The sequence below is a fragment of the Gopherus evgoodei genome, chromosome 7, assembly GCF_007399415.2.
Source record: "Gopherus evgoodei ecotype Sinaloan lineage chromosome 7, rGopEvg1_v1.p, whole genome shotgun sequence".
Lineage (NCBI taxonomy): Eukaryota > Metazoa > Chordata > Testudines > Testudinidae > Gopherus > Gopherus evgoodei.
In genome coordinates, this window is record NC_044328.1 from 102328580 (window position 1) to 102345872 (window position 17293).

Genomic DNA, 17293 nt, shown 5'->3' on the forward strand with positions numbered 1-17293 from the left:
CACTAACATGTACATTCTGAACTGAGAAGTCTTATATTTAACAAATAGATTTAGGGTTAAATTTTCAGAAGCACTTAAGTGATTTTGAAGCCTAAATCTAATTTTTAAAAGTGACAAGCACATAGGAGTGTAAGTCCCATTCACTTTCAATGAGTGGGAGGTTCTTAAGTCCCAAAGTCTTTTGAAAATAGGACTTGGGCACTCTGGAAAATTTTACCCAAAGGCTACAAACCTCTCTTCTTGACTGTCTGTCACCTACTGTAATTATGACCAGTGGAACTGCTTGAGCTGAAATCTGGAGTATAAAAGAAAGGGAGCTACTGCCAACACAATTGCCACAAAAGGCCTTCAGCTTGAGAATTCATTCCCACCTGGGACTGAAATAACCATCTTTTGATGACTTTCAAGGCATGCTACAAGACCTATTTTACTCAGGTTCTTCAGGAGGGCAAAATACAATGGGGTTTATCTTCTAGATGGGGAAGGAAGAACTGTCAAGATTGATTTTTGCTGTTCTGGTTATTGCTGGGGTGAGTGTAATATAATTTGTTTGCATTTTAAGTTTTTGTAAAGGCGCTTTGGTGTCTTTTTTTCCTGTGTTATTCTGAATCTAAACAAATCAATATACGGAAGTGTCAATATGAAGTACTAGGTAGCCCCACAAACTAGTCTGAGACCCATACCTTTCCATGCAAGCTTCTTTACTGTGAGCATAAATACATACACACACACAAGCAGGAATGGTCAGCACACATTCATGGGATCCATTACTAAAACAGCCAAACTACAGACACATCTAGTTTAAAAGTAGGTTCTCCTCTAACTCTTCCCAGGGCTACTAAAAAGTTCACAAACAACAAAATTCCCAAGTCATTTGCAAAAGGTTCAAACAAGCTCAATTATCTGTCCTCCCCACTGAGTTATCAAAGTCTCCCTAAACTGAAAACTCTTCTTTATCACCAAACTTCCTACTGTAGCCCCCCAAAAGGGCATTTGTAACTTAGGGAAGGTCCTAAACCCTTCACAGCTGGAGTCAGCTTTCTAGTTCTGTCCTGAGCCTAATTAGGCACCACCTACAGTAGTGTTGCTTATGAGAACCTAGCGAACACTTACAGCACTCTGAGTTCTCAAGCTGGAATGTTGCAGTTGTTTGTTTCTTCTTTACGCGCAGAAGAACTCTCCCAGGACTTGTTTCCAGGATGGCAGGTGAATAAGGCTGTATTATCAAAACTCAGCCTATTCGTATCATCTGAAAATATCACTCATCCCCGCTAGATCAGACTGTGTTTCAATCCTCATAGATTCACAGATTTTAGGGCTAGTATAGACCATTATGATAATCTAGTCTGACCTCCTGCATAACCAAAGACATAGATTTTTCACTCAGTAATTTCTGCATCAAGCCCAAAACTTCCTGAGTGAGCTAGGACAGTGGCTTTCAACCTTTTCTGACAATTGTACCCCTTTCAGGAATCTGCTTTGTCTTGTGTACCCTCAAGTTTCACCTCACTTAAAAACAACTTGTTTACAAAAATCACACACAAAAGTGTCACAGCATACTATTGCTTAAAAATTGCTTACTTCCTCATTTTTACCCTATAATTATAAAAAAATCAATTGGAATATAAATATAGTACTTACATTTCAGGGTATAGTATGTAGAGCAGTATAAAGACCTCATGGTCTGTATGAAATTGCAGTTTGTACTGTAGCCTGTGCTTTTTATGTAGCCTGATGTAAAACTAAGCAAATACCTAGATGAGTTGATGTAGCTGCTGAAGACCTCTGCCTACCCGCAGGGTTACACATACTCCTGGTTGAGAGCCACTGAGCTAGGGCATATTACTGACTAATTGGCCAAAAGCCATTTCTTTTTAAACCTGAGGCTATTGAATTACTAGCCTCAGACAAACCATACAGTGAACTTTAATCACTACTTCATGCAGCTCTTTGACTATTACTTAATAAGTCTGAGATGTTAAGACAGGATTCTCTCTTTTCTTTGTATCTAGGTTCTCAGACTCATCAGTATGGTAGCTCAGATCTTGTTTTTTCTTGTCACATGGCTCTGTCCTCTAGGAAGGAATCAGTGATGTGAGAATTAGGTTTAATAAATGCCCTAGCACTTGACTTCAGTTGCAGAATTTTATTTTTTCTTGTTTCTACATCCAAACTACAATGTGAAACAAAACAGTATTTCCAAGTGCTTTCTTTTTATTCTTGGTAAGAAATGAATCATTCCTGGACAGAGATGTACCCTCTATTGTTGATTAAACAGCAGAACACAACTTTTTGCTACCCTCCTTTCACATGCGTAAAGCATAACTCCTGTTGATATGTGACCCTAATGCTAAGATGTTTGCCACCAGGACAAATTACTGTACTTATACTTCGAACACTAGGTGTGACATTTCAGAAAACATAACACAAGGCTTTTGACTACAGGTCTCAGAAATACCTCACCTAGAAATTGCTGGTACTTTGATTTACTGACCTTTAAGAAACCACCTCAAATTATTTTTCAGACTAGTATGAACAAAACATACAAGTCTTATAAATTAATGATTAAGCCAATTTCTCTAAATCTTTGTGATAACTGAACCATTACAACTGTATCACAAAGGGAAAGGCAGAGACAGTTCAAGCCACTAACTTTATAATATAGCCTTCCTGTATATTCATCTGTCTTCTTTGAAAAATATCTGGGGCCAAATTTTGCCCACAAATCCATGTGCACATCTCCCACTGATGTCTATGCTGCATCTGGGTCTCCTAAAACAATGCAGTCCACAGGAACATCTATCTATCCGAGTCTATTTTTGCTTCATCCCCATCTCAGTGTTGTTTGTTTGTTTGTTTGTTTGTTTTGGGGGGCCATCTGTCTGATATCTCTCTCCCACATGCAAAGTGATAACATCAGGTCCAGTGGAGAAGACAGCAGTCAGTGCCTCCAGCAGAGCTACCAGGATCCAGGGGAAAATCCATAGGGAGACCATCTTTCTTGACCAGTAGATCACACTGTGACCAGACACCAGACTCCCCTGCAGTCGCTGAGAGGAGGGAAAAGTCAGTGGCAAAAAAGATTAAGTGGTGGAATGAAAAGAATAAGGGAGTAAGAGGTGAGACCCAAGACAAAGCAGCAGGACATATGACAAGAAATAAGCAAAGCAGCATCCTAGCTTTTAATACCTTGTTGTATAGGATACCCTTGAGTCTATGACCATCTCTTCCCCAAAATGCATGCCACTACGAAAGCAACGTGGAACAGAAGGAGTTTAAAGCCAGAAATACAGACATTTCCTATTACTTCCAGCTGGGAAGCAGCCAAATGTGGCTGGAGGACCAATGTTCTTTCTACCATCAGTCTTGGGGCAAAGAAGCTAAGTATGGGCAGGGTCATGGTTCCCTGACTCCTGAGAAGACCGTGAGATCCCAAACAGCGATGGCATTACAAACTACAAAGCTAAAACATAATAGCATCTATGAAACTCTGCATCAGCCAAAAGGTCAATGTGCCTATACCTCACTGGAAAGCTAAGAAGAAGGTATACAGTCCTGTGCTGTGTTCCTTCAGGTGCTGAGGTCTATGAATTATTTCAACAAGCTCAGTATTGCCAAGGTGAGAGTCAGTCTCCTTTAGCTTCTCCTCCAATATATGCACTTACCAAGGAAAGAGAATGCTTTTGAAATGCAATCCCTTTTGACTGGGCTAAGTACAAGAAGGAGGAGCAACCTCCCATCTGCAACAGGTGCGCTGAATTCACTGCACCACCCAAGACATGTTTTACCCAAGTGCAGGCAGCAAACATGGAATGGTTCTCTGAGCCAAACAACTCAATCTCTGCCCTCGGAGCCACAGCTACCAAACCTCTTACCTATCCCAAATCCTGCATGAACTGCCATTGTAGGTCTCTGCTGAGCTGAAGAGGCCTAGGAGTCTCCTTTTAGTCATCCCAGCACATGAACACCCACTCAGGGTCTGTTTCCCTATACTCAACCACCATGAAGTACTCCATGCAGGCCGTGCTTTTACCAGCCTCTTTTCACGCTGGCCACCATAGGTGAAGTTACCATTGAAGCAATGCTCTCAAAGGCTGACTGAACTCAGGCAAAATCTGAGCCAAAGCAGGAGAGGTGGGCTTAGCCTCTGTGTGGTTGCTGGCAGTGAGCTGTGTCAAGGCTAGAGTAGAACTGGAAGCTGCCAGAGCAGTGACTAGGCAAAGCCCGTTCATCCTGGGCACGTCAGTCAGCAGCTGGGGTAGGTCCCCAGTCACTGCAAGTCCAGAACCAGCTCAGGAGAGTTGATTATATGGCAAAATGGAGACAAAATGACTGCACTCGGGCACAAAGATGAGTTACCTGAGGCTCAAAAATGTAGTAAACGATTCTCCCCTGCACCTGTGGTGTCATTTATCGACTGTCATGTGACCCTTGACTCATTCAGTCACAGGCATGCTAATTGGCCATATGGCCCATTCACAGAAAGCTTTACGCTAAAATCCTTCCAAGTTAATATCTTTCCCAAGTACTAGGAAGTTATTTAGGATTAAGTGTGCAAGGCTGAAGGAAACCCTGATAAGGCAAAATGGATTGAAATGAAAATCCACTACAAGACAGGATTGGGGGGGGGGGGGCGAAGGGGGATCAACTATAAAATCCGTTAACATGAAACTAAATAAACTGATAATTTAAACTTGTTCTTAGCATCACATGAATTTTCTCTGTAGTTTTCCAAGGATCTTGTATGCAGCTTGACATCTCTAACTGCACTGGGTCCACTTTGTACTGTACTGCCATCTGGTGGCTGCTGTATAGAATCTGTCCAGGCCATGGTCCAACAGGAAAACTGCATTGCAAGCAATGGTGTTGCATGTTCGAGCACAGCAAGCTTCTCCCTCTATCCCTTTCATATATACGCCATTTCGTTACGAATGGAAGCGTAGTTGCCAGTTGTGGACATGTTAATGAATTTGCTAACATGCATTATAAGAACGTGCCCTGAATCTCAAAAGACAAACGATAACTAACATATCTGCTGCATTTCTTAATTTATCCTCCATCAAGCTGTGGAAAGCATTAGAAATGGGAACAGAATTATTAGGGCATCCAGTTTGTTCCTGTCCATGTTTGCAAGTGTTTTAAAGAGTTGGCTTTTAAAATATTGCTGTGTTGTACAGCCGTGGACCCAAACATGCTAGTAACGCTACTTATAAGCATCAGTGTTTGCACTTGTATAATGCAGAATCCTGTGGTGTGTTATATCAGGAAGTGATAGAAATATTGGTTTCAACAGCACAGATGCGGTGTACAAGAAAGGTCCAGATCCTTAGCTATGACCAAACTACTCAGAACAGGAGTCTGTACCGTCCTGGTCTGCCAGCTGCTCTGTGCAGGCTGCAACTGTCTTAAAGGAGTGGGAAGCCTGCTCTAATTGATGCCCTGATTAATGGCCACAGGGGGCTGGTGCTTGAGTTTGTTCTGGGAGAGCTGCAATCCTTTCCATTAATCCTTTCATACCATGGCTTACTTCCACCGTATCCCACAACACTTCCCTTGCTTTTAGTTAATCAGCACTAACATAGCGAAGGATTGTCATGGCTCAGAGCAATCCCAGCCAAGCCTCCTGTTTCCCTGCTATGCTGGTAGCAGGGATGGGGAGCCCCTGCATCAGCTCTACTCACCTTTACCACTCTAAGCCAAGTAAACCAGTTTCAGGTGCAGGTGATGCCAGCACAAAGCAGTTGCACTCTTCAGATACTTAGATTTGGGCCAGATCCTCTAATCCTTTACAAATTGCACAGGACTAGAAAACCAAACTCAGATCATATGCTTTCTTCTGTACAAAACTCTGGGCTTTACAATGACACGTGCCTACAGGGAACATCTTAACCCTCCTGACATCAGAATTCTGCATTTCAGTGCAAGGAACTGGATACGTGCATTGTAGATGGATCTGATGAGGGAATTTCCAGTGAGTTTGGCATAGAAATTTGGAAATTGAGTGTGCATTGGGCATCCTGACATTTGGCCATTCTGGCATGTAGGCTGGGGCTGGTGTGCATATGAACACTGGCCTAACTGGTGACTTCCCTGAGTTTGCATAGATGGGAAAGGTACTTGAGGAACCTTAGCTATCAGTTCATTAAATTTGTTGTTGTGGGCTTTGTTTAAACTAACTGAGGATCTTCAAGCTGATCTGTTTGCCCTTACATTAGTGGTGACTCTGGAGCAATTCAAGAATCTTGATTCAGAAAAGCACAGCTGTACCTGAGTCGATAATGCTGATTAACCCAGTGCTCCAGGTGGGGTTGTACAGCCCACAGTGAAGAGTGCTCTGCTTTGGCTTCCCTGCTGCAGTGCTCAGGACACCACTATCAGAGCATATGGCTCTTTGGTAGTCCTGTACAGGAGAGCTTTAGACTTCTGTTTGCAGTCTGGGAAGCCCAATCAGACAGCAGACCACACTTAACCCTACCACCCCCATGCTAGCTAGCCTTGCTCCTTTGACCTGCACAACATTCTGGGAGAGTTTGAGAGAAGTATTAGTCTCATGCAAGGTCTAGAAAAGCATTAATTGCACATGGCATAAAGCACCAGTAGAACTGCATGTCAAGATATAGCTCAAGTCCACAGCAGAGGCCACTATGTTAAATTAAGGAAGCATGTTAGAGCTGCAGTGAAGAGATGGAATGCAGAATTATCCTGAAATGCCACTAGATGTTGGGCATACCAAGCCTCCAAAGATGTTTATGGTTAGCTGTGGTGTAAGTGGTTGGCAAAGAAAAGATCCGAGTTATTAGAATGATTTTAATATATGTTAGATGTAGTTTAATGCATGACCTAATGCGTTGGACAACGTGGCCCAGTCTCATAAAGCATACTGAGGATGAATATACTTTGAGCCACATCTCTCCCTATCTCTCTTCCCCCAACGAAGCCAATCCCCTCTTCTTGCACAGGTCCATCTCTCTACCAGGCTAGCCTTTTCCCAGCCCCTTATGGTTGCCAAGAGAGTCTCCCATCCCTGCTGATGGAAAACATGCACTCATCACCAGCCTGCACTAGACAGCCAGCTGTCTCTTCTGCATGGAGCTGTCCTAGGCTTTATGCCAAAAAGCCCCTGCCCAGAGCAATTGCAGCTGCTCTGAGTTGCTCAAACTGTCCCTCCTAGCCCATGCTATCTTTATTCCCAGATGCCTCCTTCATATCCTCAACCCTGCTTGCACATCCCTGTCTTAGGTTATCAACCCCAGGCTCACCTCTCCTTCCTTCATTCCCATGTTACAATCACACCCAGCAGCCCTGTCGTCAGGGCTGGCCTTACCATGAGGCAAACTGAGGCGGACGCCTCAGGTGCCAGACCGTGGGGCGGGGCCACTAGGACCCAGAGTGTAGAAAATTGTGTCTGCTGCTGGTGCATATGTATTCTCTCTTCTTTAGATGCACAGAGATGGTGGAGTGCTGTGCTGGAGGAAGGAGGGCACAAGAGACATAACAGGATATTACTTTGTTATTCTGGACTGCACACCTGACATCAACCATATGGAATAAATGACTTTAATGGTGCGTTCTGTAACAACAACAGAACCTAGTGAAAATGTCCCTGCAATGGTGACTGTCAGAGAGCATTTTCTAGAATATATTGACATTGATGATACCACAGGAGCTGGTAATGACAAATGTGCTTCTTAAAAAGCTGGAAGATATGAGAATTGCGATAGCTCACATGAGAGGTCAGGGCTACGATAATGGTGCCAACACGAGAGGAAAGACAGAGGAGTGCAGACACGGATCTGAGAGTTAAACCCTCAAGCTTTTTTTTGTCCCATGCAGTTCTCATCCATTGAACTTGGTGGTCAGTGATGCAGCATCAGCTTCTAGTGAGGCTGCTGAATTTTTTAATGTAATTCAAAGTATCTATGTATTTTTCTCTGCAACTACTCTTCAATGGCAAATTTTGAAGCAACATCTGGGAACATCCTCTCTGACACTGAAACCACTGAGTGCCACACGATGGGAAAGTCGAGTGGAGGCGATAATGCCTATCAAACACCAAATCAGGAAGATAGATGATGTCCTAGTTGCCATTATGGAGGCTAATGCTCTGACAGGAACTGTTCGTGGCTGAACAGTGGCAGAGGAAAATGGAAACACCAGAAATATACATAACTTCAAATTTCTGTGTGGCTTAGTGTTGTGGCATGACATACTGTTTGAAACGTTGTAAGCAAGAGACTCCAAGGTGTTGACCTTGATGTATCTGGAGCAATGGAACAACTGGACATACCAAAGTCATACCTCCAGTTTTAACAGTCAGATGAGGGATTTCAAAACATTCTGAAGAGTGCACAGAAGTTGGCAAAGGAACTTCACACTGAAACTATTTTCCCACACATTCAAGAATACAAGAGTCACTGAAGAAGATGACATTTTGATTACGAGGCACAGGATAATCCCAGAAGAGACCCCAAACAACAATTCAAAGTTGAATTCTTTAACCAGGTGCTAGATTGTGCAATACAGTCAGTTGAAAAACATTTCATGCAGCTCAAGGAACATAGCAGTATATTTGGGATGTTGTATTATATTCCAAAACTCCTCACTATACCCGAAGAAGACCTACACCAGCAATGCAGGGCACAAGAGACAGTGTTGACACATGATGACATGCGGGATATTGATGCGAGTGATTTAGGTAATGAACTGAAAGCCCTTTCAAGATACATTTCAGCAGGATCAACTTGAAAGGCTGTTCTGGAATATATGTGCACAAATAAGATGGCCACCCTCTTTCCAAATGCTTTTGTTGCTCTGCGCATACTTCTAACACTTCCTGTAACAGTTGCCAGTGGAGAATGCAGCTTCTCCAAGCTGAAGTTAATAAAAACACATCTACGCTCCACAATGACACAGGAGAGGCTGGTCAGCCTTGCAACCATCTCAATAGAGCATGAGCTGGCCCAGACTGTGGACCTCCAGGAAGCAGTTCAAATCTTTGCAACCAAGAAGGAACAGAAAGCACCACTTTGTTTATTCAAACAGATAAAAATGCCAGTGTTTACTATGCAGGCAAGAAAAGTTACATTTGCTGTTCAGGCTTTTGAAAGTTAAGTGTTGCTTAAAATTTTTGAACAAGGCATTTTAAGTTGTTAGTTCTCCTTTATTGGAGTAGGTAGTAGAGCAGTACCATGAGAGGAGTAGAACAGGAAGAAAGCAGAACTGAGACCTTTCAAAGTTTTGGCCCAAGCAAGGGGGCATGGCGGCCTCATTTGAGCTCCCTGCCTCAGGTGCCAAAATATGGGCTGGCCCTGCCTGTCACAGTCGCCCTCCCCTGACCTCTAGGATGAGATTGGGAGTTTTGTGCTGTTCTTCTGTTAGGCAGAGGGATAGCTCAGTGGTTTGACCATTGGCCTCCTAAACCCAGAGTTGTGAGCCCAATCCTTGAGGGGGCCATTTAGGGATCTGGGGCAAAAATCTGTCTGGGGATTGGTCCTACTTTGAGCAGGGGGTTGGGCTAGATGACTTCCTGAGGTCCCTTCCAACCCTGGTATTCTATGATTCTCCCCTCCCTCGGGTTACACACCAGTTTTCTCTAAGCCCAGGTAGAAGATTGTAAAACTGGACATAGGAGCTATTGCTGCTCATGCTCTTGTTGCCTTGCTGAGGCCTCCATGAATGCAAGACCTTCCCTTCTGATTCAGTGTAGTGTTTAGAGACAGCCAGAAGAGGAATGGGAAAAGACGATGGGGTAGTAGCACCACCTGGAGGCATTGGGAGAGGTAGCTTCAGGAACAGCAACCACTTCCTGCTGGGTGTCCCAGAGCCCGGGGCTGCCCCAAGCAGAAGCAACAGTCATACCCCTGCACCGCAGAAGGAAGTCTTCCAGAGACAAAAGGAGGAAGGTTAGAGCTTGGCAAAAAATGTTGCAGGAATTGTTTATTTGCTGAAAAATGCAGTTTTGGGTGACCCAAAACTATTTATGAATTTGACCCTATTCCTTTTGGCTGGGGAAATGTTTTTCAGGGCTAGCTTCAGGAAAGCAAGCCTGTGTGGCCTGATAATCTTCAGCCCACTGGTCAGGACTCTTGCCTGGGATGTGGGAGACCTAGCTGTGAATCCCCATTCTGGAGCCCTTGACCTTCATCTTCCCCCATTTCTCAATAGAGTATCTTAACCACCAGGCAAAAAGCTCTTCTGGGGTGAGTTGCTTTCACTCTGTCCTGTTGTGAAGCAGTGACCCTTTGAATAAATAATTAATCTGGTCCAAAGAGAGAATGACTCTCTGGCCTGATGATTAAGAGGTAGGAGATGGAGATTCAACTCAGGCTGAAGACTGAGATCCACATCTCCTACCTCTCAGGTGAGTGCCTTGATCACCAGGCTAGAGAGTCATTCTCTCTGTAGCACAATGAATAGTTAAGTATTTATACCAAGCAGAACAGCTTCAACTGGAAAGACCAAGAGCAATCTGCTGCAGAATAGCCTAGTGCCAGAATGCTCACTTAGGAGGAGGGAGAGCTGAGTTCAAGTCCCTGCTCCAGAGTCAGCTGTTAAACCTGGACCTCCCACAGCCCAGGTAAGTGCTCTGACACATACCTGGCTCTTTACAAATGACTGGAATGAAACTTTTCATACAACCCAGAACAGACTTTTCTGATTTGCTGACAAATTCAGAGCATTTGGGGGAACCAAAGCAAGTTTTTGTTTTTAAAATTTTTTTGGTTTTCTGGCCAACTTGAAAAAAAAAATCAATTATTCAGCCACTCTAGTGAAGACACTATTTAAATTGGAAACAGGACCAGAGGAAGCCATGACTGTGGTGATCCTTGGACACAAGGAAGTGATAAGATTAAAGGGGAAGGGAAAAGGGGAGGAAAGGAGGGCTTATGTCATTTGAGCTTCCTTCTGATAAAGGAGGTCTCAGAAACCTGTTTAATCAAGGTCTTGTCTAGGGTGCAACTGAAACTATGCTGTGGAGAACTGGAGAACTAGGAGTGTATTGGATGTCCTTCCAGGGCCGTGAACCTGGTACAGTGGTGTGGTTATTTTTATTCAGTCTAATTACAAGTCCTTGGTTTAGCAACTGCATAATTAAAACACATAGATGAGTTCTCTTTAAGGACTCAGTACCGCCCCCCACCCTCCTTCAACTAGGGTTGAGCACTCTTTTGTGTTGCCCAATAAATCCTCTGGGGGCGGGGGTCGAGGCAGGCAAAATACAAGATGTGACAATTAGGATATTTTTAGGGAAGATACATGGAGAGTAAAATAACTCATTCCTGCTTCTTCCATATATCATTAAGGTTTTTTAAAAAGGGTGTGTGGGGGATGACACACAAACCTATTTTTCTCTGCCCTTCTTTTTACTGGCACTTTTTAATACTGTGCTTAAAATTGCTATGTGAAGAGAAACACTTGCACCAGAACCACTAGCAGGCAAGGCCAGACAGCCTTAGTGACAGCCTATAGGGAGTGGGGGACTTGAGGAGGCGGCCTACGACATGTCATAGGACCTGCAAAGACCAGCCTCAGTGCCATTCCCTCTGACAGATTCACCATGGTAACAAGTAGCACTGCCAAACTGCCCAGAACAGCCAGTAAATTGTACAATGTGAGAGACTCTCTTCTGTACCTAACAGAAAGAAACTGCTTATGTCCATGGTTCCTGAAAGCTAGACTTATTTACATTCACTCTGGTTCATAAGGTAACGTAAGCAGAGATCAGAAGATGTTACCCAATGTCTCTTTGGTGGCCTATGTGTAATGAACTGTTTGTGGTCCCCTTCCTAGTCACGCGTGATAAAAGTTCACACACTAGTGTTTGCAATGTGCATGTGAGGACTGCTACAACAGGGATTGAACTGGGGGACCTCTAGAGCTAAGAGCATGGTCCACCTCAAGTTGAACTAAAGAGCTATGATGCTACAACAGCTCATGCCCCCAGCAGATCAGCAGAGGATCCATAAAACCCATTCACCAGTGAGCTACACATGTTGCTGGGACATCACAGTACAGAGGCCAAAGTGTGAATGGGCATGGAGAATGAACTATACCCTATGTCTCTCATGGTCAGGATCAAGACTAACCCTTGGAGAAATGCAGTGTGACCTACACTTCTTAATCCACTCTTTCTGTAAGAGACCTTATTTATCTTCTCTCTTAAGGAAGTAAAGTTTGAGCCTTTTGCTGTAAGACTCAAGTAATTGCGCTGACTAAAAACCCCCAAACATCCTCCCAAATAGTGGTATGTATGCATAGATTGTAGACTGATAGTTCCACCTATGGAGAACGCACAACTTCAGCAAAGATAGAAAACTCACTTTTGTAAGAGGCAAGAAAATCATCCATCAGATGGAGAAGTTATCCAGTAACCATCCAACTGCTGCCAGATAAATACCAACTTTTTGCACAATAAAGCAGAATGCATTCTATTCTCCACCCCAATACAGCCTGGCTCAAAAGCTGTTCTCTGAGCTAGTGTTGGATCATTCTTTAAAGATTGCCACTGTCACTTGAGAATTGACAATCTGGTTTGGTTTGTTCTTTCAAAACATTATATAAAAGATTTCCTTGTTTGTTTTTAAAGGAGAGGTACTAAAGCAAGGATTTCATCATTGGTTTAATAAAGACTCGTTAATTTGGAGGTAACGGGAAGCTGGTGAGCCATTGTTGGATCAAATACTTTGCTCTTATCCCCTTGAGCTATATTAAGGTGAGCTCCAAAGTATACAACATGCTATAAAATAAGTGACAATATATTGAAGATTAGTAGAAATAGCTTATGTGTCTAATTCTGAAACTAGATGCATGTCAGAATCTCAGTGCAAACTATCCTAATTAGAAACAAATTCTCATGACCAGAGATCAGGTGAAACTATTTGTGATTCTAGAATTGCTAGTCTGGATTTTGCCTTTGCTTGAGTAAGCAGGTCTGCTTTAAAAGTAATAAATAACTAAACATACTGCAATAGTTCAGTGGGCTGGTAGAAAACAAAGATTTAGCCTTTCATATGGAAGATGAGGGATAATTTACCTTAATTATAAAATTGCGTGGACAGGTAGTAGGCAGCTGGTTCAACAAAACCCATGCTCACTCAGGATACTATTATACATGGATATTAAAATCAGGCTGTTTTAAGTTCACGGAGTTCTTTATCTCTGTTTCTTTTAGTTAGGAGATGGAGTAATATTGGCAATATTTCATTTATGAGACCACTTTTGTCCTTTAGAAGAAAATGGAAATCAGTTTGGCAAGAGTAATGGATAGTACTTAGGAGCAGGATTAAGTATAAGAAGATCTGTGACTTGAACAGGAGCTGCTAGAGGAAAAGAAATCTCTGAAAATTCAGAGACACCACAACGCAGACAATTATTGGAAATATCCTCAGGTGCTCTTGCTAGGTTTCCAATGTACAAAGTACACCTCTCTAGAAAGGACACTGAAATCCAAAGTTCATTATTGAACGGGTGTTTCTAGTGGGGTTCCACAGAGATCGATTCTTGGTCCTATGTGCTATTTAACATTTTTATTAATGGCTTGGAAGACAACATACAATCATTAGTGATAAAATTTGCAGATGAGACATAAACTGGGATAGGGGTAAATCATGAAGAGGATGGATGACTGATTCAGAGCAACGTGGATTGCTTGGTAAGCTGCACTCAAGCAAATAATGGGTTTTAATATGGCTAAATGTATACATCTATCAAAAAATGTAGACCATATTTACAAGGCAGGGGACTGTATCCTGGGAAGCTGTGACTCAAACAGATTTGGGGGTTATGGTGGATAATCAGCTGAACATGGGGAATCTTAAGTAAGGGCTTGTCTACATCAGAAAGTTGCAGCGCTGGTGAGGGAGTTACAGCGCTGCAACTTTGAAGGTGTACACATCTGCAGGGCATCACCAGCGCTGCAACTCCCTCTTTGCAGCGCTGGCCGTACTCCCGTTTTGTCTCTGGTGTAGAGGATCCAGCGCTGGTGATCCAGCGCTGGTAATCCAATGTAAACACTTACCAGCGCTTTTCTTGACCTCCGTGGAAGGAGGAAGCCTCTGGTAATCAAGCTGGTCTCCTTTCCCGGTTTGCTCTCTCGTTCCCGGAACCCCGAGCAAGCAGGTCTCCTTCTCTGCGGTTTGCAGGGTGGCTCCGGGAACGCGAGAGCAAACCGCGGCGAAGCTGGTCTCCTTCCCCGGCTTGCTCTCACGTTCCCGGAACCCCGAGCAAGCAGGTCTCCTTCTCTGCGGTTTGCAGGGTGGCTCCGGGAACGCGAGAGCAAACCGCGGCGAAGCTGGTCTCCTTCCCCGGCTTGCTCTCGCGTTCCCGGAACCCCGAGCAAGCAGGTCTCCTTCCCTGCGGTTTGCAGGGTGGCTCCGGGAACGCGAGAGCAAACCGCGGCGAAGCTGGTCTCCTTCCCCGGCTTGCTCTCTCGTTCCCCGAACCGCCGAGCAAGCGGTTCTCCTTCCCTGCGGTTTGCAGGGTGGCTCCGGGAACGCGAGAGCAAACCGCGGCGAAGCTGGTCTCCTTCCCCGGCTTGCTCTCTCGTTCCCCGAACCGCCGAGCAAGCGGTTCTCCTTCCCTGCGGTTTGCAGGGTGGCTCCGGGAACGCGAGAGCAAACCGCGGCGAAGCTGGTCTCCTTCCCCGGCTTGCTCTCTCGTTCCCCGAACCGCCGAGCAAGCGGTTCTCCTTCCTTGCGGTTTGCAGGGTGGCTCCGGGAACGCGAGAGCAAACCGCGGCGAAGCTGGTCTCCTTCCCCGGCTTGCTCTCTCGTTCCCCGAACCGCCGAGCAAGCGGTTCTCCTTCCCTGCGGTTTGCAGGGTGGCTCCGGGAACGCGAGAGCAAACCGCGGCGAAGCTGGTCTCCTTTCCCGGTTTGCTCTCGCGTTCCCGGAACACCCCTTGAAGCCGCCCAACAGCGCTGCAGTGTGGCCACATCTAACACCACTTGCAGCGCTGGTTGCTGTAAGTGTGGCCACTCTGCAGCGCTGGCCATATACAGCTGTACTAATACAGCTGTAACAACCAGCGCTGCAAAATTTTAGATGTAGACATGGCCTAAGAGTAGAGAGGTTATGTTACTCCTGTAAATTGTATTTGGCAATGGTGTGACTGCTGCTGGAATACTGTGTCCAGGTCTGGTGTCTACAATTCAAGAAGGATATTGATGAACTGGTGGAAAGCGTTCAGAAAAGAATTATAAGAATGATAAAAGGATTAGGAAACATGCTTTGTAATGATACAGGAGTTCACTCTATTTAACTTAAAGAGAAGATTATGGTGTGATGTGATCACAGTCTATAAGTATCTACATGGGGAACAAATATTTAATAATGGGCTCTAGCAATCTAGCAGAGTAAAGTATAAAACAATACAATGGCTGGAAGTTGAAGCTAGATAAATTCAGACTGGAAATGAGGTGTACATTTTTTTTTAACAGTGAGAGTAATTAACCATTGGAGCAACTTAGCAAGCATCGTGGTGAAATCTCCAACAATGACAATTTTTACATTGTTTTAATGTTTTCTAAAAGAAGATCTGCTCTAAGAATTATTTTGAGGAAGTTCCATGGGTTGTGTTATATAGGAGGTCAGACCAGATGATTACAATGGTCTTCTCTGGCCTTGGAATCTATGGGTATGTCTACACTAGCTGCCAGATCAGCGGGTAGTAATCGATCTATTGGGGATAGATTTATCGTGTCTAGTGTAGATACGATAAAATTGATCCCCCGATTGCTCTGCCGTCATCTCCAGAACTCCACCACGTGCGAGAGGCAGAAGCGGAGGAGTGGCAGCGGTCAACTTGCCGCTGTCCTCACAGCCAGGTAAATTGAACTAAGATACTCCGACTTCAGCTACGCTATTCGCCTAGCTGAAGTTGCGTATCTTAGGTCAACTCCCCCCATAGTGTAGACCTAGCCTATGAAAGTGATCTCACTCTACAAATTCCTTGCTGATTTGGAGTGCTCTAGTGCAATAGTTCTCTAACTAGGGCCGCCACTTGTTCAGGGAAAGCCAGTGGGAGCTGCGATCGGCTGAAACTGCAGACGTGGAAGGTAAACAAACCGGCCCGGCTCACCAGGGGCTTTCCTTGAACAAGTGGTGGCCCTAGTCTGAGAGCCACTGCTTTAGAGATTGTGGTCTAGTGCTCAGAGCAGGGGACACCTGGATTCTATTCTCACCTCTTTCACAGTCTTCTTGTTTTACTTGGGCAAGTTAGGATTTCTGTTCCACACTTTACCTATTTGAAAAATAGTATACTGTATAAAAGGAAAAGAGGAAGTTACATTTTAAGCCTCCATATCTTGACCCTTTCAGCGAATGTTTGCAAAAATCAAACAGCCCTGTTATTTGCAGGCCTTGTCTACACATACAGTTGCATCAGTTTAACTAAATTTGGTTTTTTAATTGATGTACTTACACTGGTAAAAACTCCTGTGTGGACACTCAAATTGATTTAATCCCAGTTTCTACACTACCACGTATGTCAGCACAAGCACTCGTTTGCACAGTGCTAGGTCTGTGAGAGAATTTGGCACTGACAGGCTTCTGAAACCTGTCCTCTCTGGGGAAAGTTGCTAACTCCCTTACACATGAGGCCGTGGGGATAGAAAGGAAGAGACAAAAATTAGTTAATCTTATTTACCAACTCACATGCTGTTCCAATAGCTTTTTGTTATTTAATGTGGGTAGCTAGGAAAGTTTGTCTGCAATGACAGTTGGATGCATTCCTTCAGATCTACTGGAAATAATAGTGTTTGTAGAGCTTCTGTTCTGAAACCTTCTTTTAGGCTACAGAACTGATTTATCTTTTCATCTTTATTCCTAGAAACACAATTTAGAAAAGAGCCTTGCCTCTCTCTTAAAACCTGATCCTGCATGGAGGCTGAGTGACTTCAACACCCATCAAAGTCAATGAGCACTTAGAGCCAGAATTTTAAAAGATATTTAGGCCTCTCAAGATGAGATAGTGGGATTTTTAAATGCAATGAGGGATCTAACTCCCATTGAAATACCTTTAAAAATCTGACTCTTAGTCTCTCTTGGTGCAATCCTGCTTTTGTTAGAAGAGATCATAAAATAATCCAATCATTTGTTTAGTCTTTACTGCCAAGCAACAAATACTCAACTCTAAATTGCTGATTCTCCAGGACAGGTAGGGGTGTTATGTTAAGTGGTAGATTCCTTTACCTGAGACTAAATACAGCAACATCTGTCAGCCTGGCATTTCAGCTCTGGACTAAGTCTCTGAAGTCAGTATGTGCCAACATGCCACCAGACAGGCCCAGAGGGTG